The sequence below is a fragment of the Ochotona princeps genome, chromosome 17 (genome assembly GCF_030435755.1).
Source record: "Ochotona princeps isolate mOchPri1 chromosome 17, mOchPri1.hap1, whole genome shotgun sequence".
Taxonomy (NCBI): Eukaryota; Metazoa; Chordata; class Mammalia; order Lagomorpha; family Ochotonidae; genus Ochotona; species Ochotona princeps.
Genome location: NC_080848.1, coordinates 26701742 through 26711270, shown reverse-complemented (window position 1 = coordinate 26711270; position 9529 = coordinate 26701742).

Genomic DNA, 9529 nt, shown 5'->3' with positions numbered 1-9529 from the left:
GAGGGGACACAACCATGCAAGTACCTTGGGGAAGGCTCAGGAAGCCAGATATGGGACAGTGGCCATAAACTTGGGTTCTTGTACCAAACAAAAGATGTGTATAGAACATTGCTCATGCTAAGACCTGGTTTCTTTATTAGGGAAAGGCTATATTGTATTCAGCTATATCTGTGAGGAGTCCCTAAGGATCAGCAACATGCCAGTCACTGTCGGGCACAAAGGGGCATGCAAGGGTGATGGAAACACCATTGCCACCTCCAAGGAGTAAACAGGTGAGGGTGACTTCAGACAGTAAGTCAAGATGGTGCTGACATCATTCAGTCAAAGTTTGGGATGCTTACACCGTTTAGAGGATTGAGGCTTTCCAAATTTCCTGTGATAACAGCTTTCATCTTTTTATTGACTCACTGAACACAACTGGAATAAGTATTTTCTGGTGCTGTTTTTCTCTTGGGAACGAGAACAGTGTGGTTTCACTGAGTTGCTAGTAAATCTTTCTACTCGCAGCTGTCCAGGTGTCTTTGCTCTTCTCAACAGCCTGGAAGTTCGATCCTCTCTGGAGGACCCTGGGTTTGGGTGAAGAGGGAATAATAGAAATTTTCACTTTAGTGTCCTCAAGAGTCATTGGACAAAAAGTCTCCTCTGTGGAATAGTAATCACTTGCCCACCTCCCCCACCCGCGCCCTTGTAAACTCCTGCACCCCTCCCACTTCCTCCTTAGAAGTTTTATCAAGCTGAAGCATGCCGTTTGTCCCTTTGGGACCTAAATCCCCCACAGCTGGCCTGATCCTTGCCACTGACTGGATTATCTCCTGATCTAGCAGGGCAGGCAGGCCTGTGTGCTGATGCTCACAAGGCTTTGACTGTAGTCTGGACTCTGGCTTTTCCTGGCCATCCACCTTTAGGCTGAATGCCTATGCAGGTCCCAAGAAAGACTGCAAAAAGTGTCTCATCATGGTCATGGTAAGGGAATGGATTTCCATACTTCACATTCTGTATCTTCACTGACTTGGCATCATAATCCCAAAAATTGTCTTTGTAGCTTGACCTACCACCATCCTCCCACTCCCAAACCATGAACTTCATTCTGCTTCTCTCTCTCTCTGTCTCTCTCATTTATTTTCATTGAAAAGGCAGATCAGATTTATGGAGAGGAGAGACAGAAAGATCTTTCTACTGGTTCACTCTCCAGCTGGCTGCAACAGCCAGAGCTGAGCCAATCTGAAGCCAGGAGCTTCTTCCGAGTCTCCCACATGGGTGAAGGGTCCCAAGACTTTGGGCCATTCTCGACTGCTTTCCCAAGCTACAAGCAGGGAATTGGTTGGGGAGTATAGCAGCCAGGACACAAACTGGTGCTCATATTGGATCCTGGCTCTTACAAAGTGAGGATTTAACCATTGAGCCATTATGCTGGGATCCAAAGTACGAACTTAAAATTACTACTGCTGTTGGGGTAAATCCCTTCTAATGTACATGCGTAGTTGTTAATCATGCAGGAAGAATTCTCGAGCATTTGTTTATGCTTATTCTTTACAGAATTTACCAAAAGTGAAGTCCACCTGCAAGTTGGCTGTGCCAGTCCAAGCTAAAGATGAACACTTGAGGTAAACATTCTATGCTGCCAGTGAACTGGTCTTTCAGTGTGACAGCTGGAGAGGAAGGTGAGGAGGCAAGGAGGAATGAAAGGGACTAGCCCTTCCCAGCAAGTGACCCAGCGACTCTGACAGCCAGTGTGCAGGTCCCAGGTGAGGGTGCATGTGCCAGTTCTGCAGAGACTGGCAGAAAGCCAGGTGTTCACCTCTCCCCAAAGCCCTTTCAGCCAGGTTCCTCAGAGTGAGCCAGATTTGGAAGTCAGACTTACAGTTGGGGTACCGAGATTTCTTGCCTCTCAACCAAGGAGGGCCTACTGCGGCTGCTGCTGTGAGGAAGGAGCCAGGTGGAAACCAGTCCTGCTGAAGTGCATGTGAGGGAAGGGGAGGGGTGTGGGAGGGTTAATGAGGAAGAGGAGCAAATGATATTTTGGAGAAATTGTTATGTTGTTGTATCATGAGCCTCATCACGACCCCCTTGCACTCTGCACCTGCCTGGGCTGTGTGTGGTGACTAGAGCGCTCAGACCAGCTGTGATCATGTCAGCTTCCATCAAGATGGGGAGAAGGAGCCTGGCGCTGTAGCCTAGTGGCTAAAGTCCTCTCCTTGAACACGCCAGGATCCCATATGGGCGCTGGTTCTAATCCCGGCAGCCCTGGTTCCCATTCAACTCCCTACTTGTGGCCTGGGAAAGCAGTCGAAGACAGCCCAAAGCCTTGGGACCCTGCACCCGTGTGGGAGACCCGGAAAAGGCTCCTGGCTCCTGGCTTCAGATCAGCGCAGCACCAGCCACTGCAGTCACTTGGGGAGTGAATCATCAGATGGGAGATCTCCCTCTCTGTCTCTCCTCCTCTCTGTATATCTGACTTTGCAATGAAAATAAATAAATCTTAAAAAAAAAAAAGATGGGAGATCTGCACTAGATGAATGACAGAATCTGCAACTGTAGAAATGAGCAAGACTCAATAAGAAGGGAGCCGCCCTGCAGGGGGGACCTGTGAGCAGCTTCCTGTGGGGAGATGGAGCCCACACCTTCCTGGACTCCCAAGAGCACATCCCAAGGCCTAGGGCAGCCCTGTTCCACACAAGGGAGATCTGACACTTGGTCAACACTAAGGGTATGTGGGAACCACCCCCAGGAAGAAAGACTGGAGCCGGAAGAGGGCTAGAGAAGGACAGTGGTCTCAGGAAGAGGAGACTGGCCCATGGCCTGTGGGGTAGGAGAGGCCCCATGCCAGGGCCACGGTAGGCCCAGCTGAGGCACCGGCAGGTGGGATGTGAAATCCAGTAAATCCATAAGCTACTGTAAGGTTGATAATTCCATGTATGAGATTATAAACATCCAACTGAGCCTAGATAGAAAAAAGGCTTCCCAGCCCTTCTCCCCTGAGTCCTGAATGCTTTCCTCACAACCAGTCCTCAAACATTTTCTCCTGTGCAAAACAGTGGACATTCGGCAAAGTCCAGCTTCAGGGTTACTTCAGGCGGACAGGTCATGCCCCCACTCCTCCCCACCCCCACCGCCACACACCTGTGCCTTGGTGTAACAGGAGGAGCTGGAAGATACCAAAATAAAAATAGAAGTGGTGCACCCATGGAAGAGACTAGCTGTCAACTGACTGGGCTAAATCTGTCAACTGCACATCCCCAGATCTTGCAAGTTAACAGCGCTGTTAACTTGCCAGTTGATTTTTGCTGATTTTTCCCTTGGACACCTGACTCCCAGTGTCTGAGGGACCTGCTTCATAAAGCACAGAGAGTCAATGACTAAGGTAAGTGCAAGGGTCCCCACCCCAGAGGGAGGGTTTGCATAGGCTCACTTGGGAGGTGCTATGCCATGGGTGACCCAGAGCAGAGCATCGCTGCTTGAAGCCATGTGACCCTGGGCAAGCCCCACGGTGTCTCTGGGCTCAGTTCCTCAGCTGTGAGATAAGGCCGGTATGATCGTTGTTGGGAAAGTTTGGGTCTGGCTCCTGTGTAGTGCTTAGCATGGAACCCCCATGTCATTGACCCCACCCCTCGTGGCCTTCCTGCCACCTGTCTCGGGGCACCCTGCATCTGTTTTTTGTTTGTTTAAAGATTTATTTATTTTTATTGCAAAGTCAGATATACAGAGAGGAGGAGAGACAGGAAGATCTTCCGTTGGATGATTCACTCCCCAAGTGGCCACAACAGCTGCAGCTGAGCCAATCCGAAGCCAGGAGCCAGGAACTTCCTCCGGGTCTCCCACACGGGTGCAGGGTCCCAAGGCTTTGGGCTGTCCTCGACTGCTTTCCCAGGCCACAAGTAGGGAGTTGAATGGGAACCAGGGCTGCCGGGATTAGAACCAGCGCCCATATGGGATCCTGGCGTGTTCAAGGAGAGGACTTAAGCCGCTAGGTCAACGCGCCAGGCCCCAAATAAAATAAATCTTTGCAAATAAAGTTGACCTATGAATGCAAACTCTTTACAAGTCCAACTCTACAAAGGTAATTCTGCATTCACCCATCCTGCATTTGTTTCCATGTCTGTAGAGGAACTGGATCCTGTCCTTTGCTTCCTCATTGCCATGTCTAAGATCTGGGGCTGGGGTGGGGTGGGGTGGTTGGCATCCAGTGTAAGAACCAGTACTCCATTCCAAGAACGAGTGAATCAGATGGAAGCTCATTTCTTGAACGGCAGCTAATGGAAAGATAGCCTGAGATGTGGCAGGACAGAACCAGGTGAGAGCCACCAGGCTGCGAGATCTTGACATATGCCCCGCCCAGAACGAAGCAGCCCATGCTAGCCCCACGGTGTACAGTCAGGGTGCCCGCACAGCTTCCCTCGGCACGCTCACCCTCGGCCAACCGCTTGGATCCTGCAAGGCTGGCAGTAGGCTGACCTCTTCCTTTCCAAGCCGAAAGGGAGAGTAGCCACCCATCCAGGTAGGAGCCCCAACTGGGTGGGTGGAGAGGGCTGACATTCTTGTAGCCCCCCTGGCTCCACCGAGGGTATCCTAGACTGCAGAAGCTGAAAGGAGCTGAGGGAACTGCCGTGGCGCGATCAGACCCACGCCACTTTCGGCCCCGGGTTCTCTGGCGACCTCCTCTGCCCAGCGATCCCTGCAGCGGGAGCCTGGGCGGACAAACAAGTCTGCGGCGGGTCAGTCCCGCCCCGAAGAGCGCCTCGCCACTCTGGGTTTGGCTGCCGCCGCTCCCTCCCCCGAGCTCGGATTGGCCCGGGCGCTCCTGGGGGCGCTGGCGGGTGTGCGGGTGTGCGTGGAAGGCCGCGCGGCTGGACGCTTGGGAGGTTCCACTCGGTCCTGTGATCTTCGCAGAGGACACACCCCTAGGACAGCGCCTGCCGCCGCCCCGCCGAGGATTCGTACTCTTCTCCGAGGATCTCCAGACCACACGCGTGTCCGCGAGTGGGAAAGGGTTTCTGCCTCTACCACACCGGCTGCGCTCTCGGCCGAGCCCGGGAGCCGTGCGCTGGCGCAGCTCGGTACCACGTGTGCCAGCGCAGGTCGTTTCTGCCCTGTACACTTAGAGTTGACACTTCTTCATCTTTGGATCCTGCTGTTCCGGAGGCTGAGAATGCTTTTCTTTCTCATTCTCGTACTTTTCAAATGTGTTTAAACACTCCTGCCCACTGGAGACAAGCAGAAGGCAGGGCTCCGGCAGGAAAAGCACAGAATGAGCCTGGAACTAAAAAAAAAAAAAAAAAAAAAAAAAAAAGGTTTAAAGAGTTTGGAATAATTTCAAACTCACAAAAGCTGCGAAAATGAAAGCAGTACCGGAAGCGCTTGCATACCCTTTACCAGATTCACCAGTAATTAGCATTTTTCCGTTGCTAAATCACTTGTGGTTTCCATTGATCTAATTTTTTCTGACCCATTCCTGGGTTTCACAGCTCACAACCTTTGCCCCCAAATACTTCTGTGTGTATTTCCTACAAACAGGGGTACACAGTCATTAGCACTGCACCGTTACCCCGTGTGTCTAATGCTTGGATGTAACCTGTCTTCTCATTTGACCTGCCTCCTTTCTCCCCTACCTTCAGAGCTCTGATCAAGGGTCAGAGGTCACATTCAGTTGTCACATCACTTTAGCTTCCTCAGGTCTGGAATATTCACACAACTGGTGTAAAAAGTCCCCTGCCTGATTTCTCTCTCTCTCTCTCTCTCTCTCTCTCTCTCTCTCTCTCTCTCACACACACACACACACACACTTCTTCATTTGTTTTTGCCACACTCCCCTTGGGACAGAACAGATGCTGTCCTCTGGAATTTGGCACGGGCAAGCCATACTCAAGCCATCGTCTGGGGGGAAAAGATATCATCTGGAGACACATGGTGCACTCCTCCTGAGTTCCAGGTGTGGAGTGCAGTGCTGGGCTCTGGGGTCTAGGGTGGGCTGTGGATCTTGATTCAGCAACTGGCTGTGGAGCATCAAACAACGGAGTCAGCCTTCCTCTCTTCCCAGACCTGCAGTGCCCACTTCTTAGGGTTTTTGTGAAGATCAAGATAAGACATGTGCAAGTGTGCAAAGAAGGCGACATTCTTTATGGGATTTTAGAGATGAAAGAAAATGACATGCTGAGAGATCATGGAATCAGCCCAGGGTCATCCAGCTAGTGTGAAGTGGTACTGCAGGGTCTTGCTTGTGCCCTCATTGGACTGGCACCAAGGTCTGGGCACTTAGCTGCTGGGTTGTGCCCTTAGGGTTGAGTTGGGGGTGGAGAAAGGTGATTTGCTGCTCCAAACCTATGTCAGCCTCCAGCCAGTTGGCCCAGCAAGCCGAGTGCTGGGTAAGCTGGTGAAGGGGCATCCAGGAGCCCAGCAGGGACAGGACAGGCCCTCCACAGAGCATGTGCAGTGAGCCCCTTTTATGGAAGTATAGGAGACACCCTAAAATGACAGAGAATAGAGTAACGCACAATGGAAATGCAGAAAGTTCACAGAAAAAGAAATCGAAAGGTAAGTATTTTATTTAAATGTTGAAAACCATGCAGTTTTTTCCCCAATGCACATATTTCATGAATTTTCTGAAGATCCCTCATTGACATGGATTTCAAAACTTTATTTGCTCCAAAATAAACTTATCTTTTAATTCCATTTTCCATGAGTTCTTAAAAAGACTTGCTTATTTAAATACTTGAGAGACAGAGTTAGAGATGGAGCTAGAGTTCTTCCATCTGTTGGTTCCCCAAATGACTACAACAGCTGGGGCTGGGGCATGCCAAAGCCAGGCATCAGAAGCCTCTTCTGGGTCTCCCACCTGGGTTAGCTGAACCTGACATCTAAACATGCTTCAAAATGGGGAGTGCCTTTATCCCCAGCTAAGCTCACCACCATTGCTCAAGGTACAGCACAAAGCCAGCTGCTTTAACTTGTCCTCTTAGCTCTCTCCCCCATCAGTGTAACTGTTCCCTCCTTGCAAAGCCCTGGAAGCCCCTCTCCCTCGCTGCCCTGTACCTGCCTTCTCCTCGGCTTGGGCAGGGACTGGATGGGCTAGAGAGTCCCTATCTATGGGGCACATGGCAGGTGAATTAAAGTGGGCTTGGAATGGGAGTGAGATAGTTTATGTTAAACATAGTATGGAGGAAAGTTATTTCTGTTTAAAGTTCCTCTTTCAGTTACAGTGATGCTAAAGGGTGTATGTGTAAAGCCTATATATTCAATGTAGAAACTCTAGAAAAAAAGCAACATAAGTTATCCGTAAAGTGCTCATTCAGCAAGTGTTAACATTTTTTCTTACAACTTTTCTTGTATGAGTAAATCATATGCCATTGTATAGCCTTGCTTTTCTATAACATTGTATCATGAACATTTTGATAGACTGCTAGTATGCTGGAAGACAACTGAGATGGCTCCAGGCCCCACAGGATTCTGCTGTCCTCAGTCTAGTCTACACAGCCTGGCTGAGGACAGTCCACCTCTGTTAGGAGATCAGGACCCCTGGATGCTCACAAACCAATCAGTGAAGAAGATGCAGGGTTTCCGTACATGCCTTATCCACCTGCTGGAAGCCAGTTCCCTGTCAAGTCCTCACTCCTGGGGGGTGTGGGGGCTGCTGGGAGGCTCCTGCAGAGCTCAGCTGCAGGGCCATGCGCTGGCAAGGTGGACACAGCACTGAGCAATTTGTACCCAGAGCCTTGACATGGGTGCTGGATCCCCAGAAGCTCTCTCAGAAGGGGCATGAGGCTGGCAGTCCCGCAGGTGTCCCACCTCAGCTGGTGTCCCACACTGGCTCGGAGGGTTTGCCAGGCCTGAAGGACCTGTAGGTGGACACCCTTGGGCGATAGCTGCAAGACGGACAGCACTCAGGAGAGCCCTGGCCTGGAACCTGCAGGCTCCAGACAGAGGTGGGAGTGTGGGAGTGTGGGAGTGCGGGAAGCAGGGAAGGGGTCTGTGGTCAAGCTTCCCAGAGGGCAGACCCCAAAGGGGGAACGTGTTAGCAAGACCTGAGGGAGAAGAGTGTGAAGGCATCACAGGCCCTGGTTTTATTCACTGCTATGATCTAAGGAGAGACTCCGGGGAATCTGAACAGGGAAATTGCCCAGCTTGCAGGTACAACATCGCCGTGACAGGGAAGAGCCACAGGGGGCTCTTGTAAATAAGCAGGCAAGTGGCAGATGTGACTACCCGGGCTCAGTAGAACAACGTGGCACACTTGACAGCACAGGCCGAAGTCCTCTAGTGGGGAGGACACAGTCGGCCCTGGACACAACAGAAGTCCAGAAGGAAGGCTGCGTCAGGCCTTCTAGCTTAAGAATTTCTAACTTGGGGTCTCGCGACCCTCTCTGGCGGTTCATAGGGCGCCCCAAAGTCTCCTGGACACTGCTAAGGCTCTTGGGTTAGAGGAGGGCAAGTGCAGCATGATGGACTTGTGAAAATTCATGAAAGACACTCGTTGTAAGACTGGAGGGGAGAACAGTGGGGAGGGGAGGAAACTTGGAGAGGGGGAAAGGAAACCCCAGTGCCTATTAAACGGTGTCATAAAACAATTAAAAAAAAAAAAGCGAGGAACTCCTCAGAGGGGTTAAGGACCCCAGCCCGGAGGCGGGGATCCACAGCGGACCGCCCTCCGGGGGGCGTGGCCTCGCGGTTCCGCCCCTCCCAGGTGCACCATTCGCTGAGGACAATTACCCTTGAGGAGCAAACCAGGGAAACTCAGAGGCGCCGGCGCTGGGGCTTTGCGGTTTTTACCTTCACATGTCTCAGTGGCTGAGTCTGCTGATCCTTCTTGGCAAGTCCTCAGGAGAGGACAGAGCAGGCTGTCCCGGAGTCTAGGCCCGGAAACCGGGGAAAGGGTGGAGGGAAAGAGCTACCCAGTCGACCTTCTCCAGACCCTTTGCCTGCCTCAGCCCTCCTAAGCAGATCCTCTTCAAAGCAAGGTTGCCCACCCCCAAACTGCAGTCTGCAACCGAGCAAGGAGGGGAAAGCACAACCAAGGTCCATTTCTCTGTTGTGCAACAAGTTCTTCACAGGGAAATCTTCCCGGAGCGCAGGTGTTCCCTCAGCGGCCCGGACGCTGAGGAGGAGTGGAAAGGAGGCACTTCGGGTGGAGGCTGATGGCGGCGATGCCTGACAGCTATGATTCCCGGTCCCCTCCCCACCGTCTCCTCCGACCTTGGCACTCGATTGGGCGTCCTCGTCCTGACTCCCTCCCCCACGTTCGGACTGCCTCAAGCCTTGCCGTCCGCGTCCTCCCCTCACCCTGGGGTCCGGTCACTCAGGGGCGGCCTCTCAGGCCAGCCCTGCTCCCAGTTCTCCCCTCCTCCACATCCCGTAGCTCTGCGAAGCCTCGGGACTCCCTGCTTCCCACAGCTTCCCGGGGTTGCTCCCCGAGCCGGGAGGAACAGGATTTCCTGAACCCCGCTCTGCCCCGGCGCCGGGGCTCCCTGCCTGCCGGCGGGGAAGCCCCGGCGGCTGGGGCTGGGGGCGCACGCGTAGGCTGTCCTCACCGCCCCCTCCC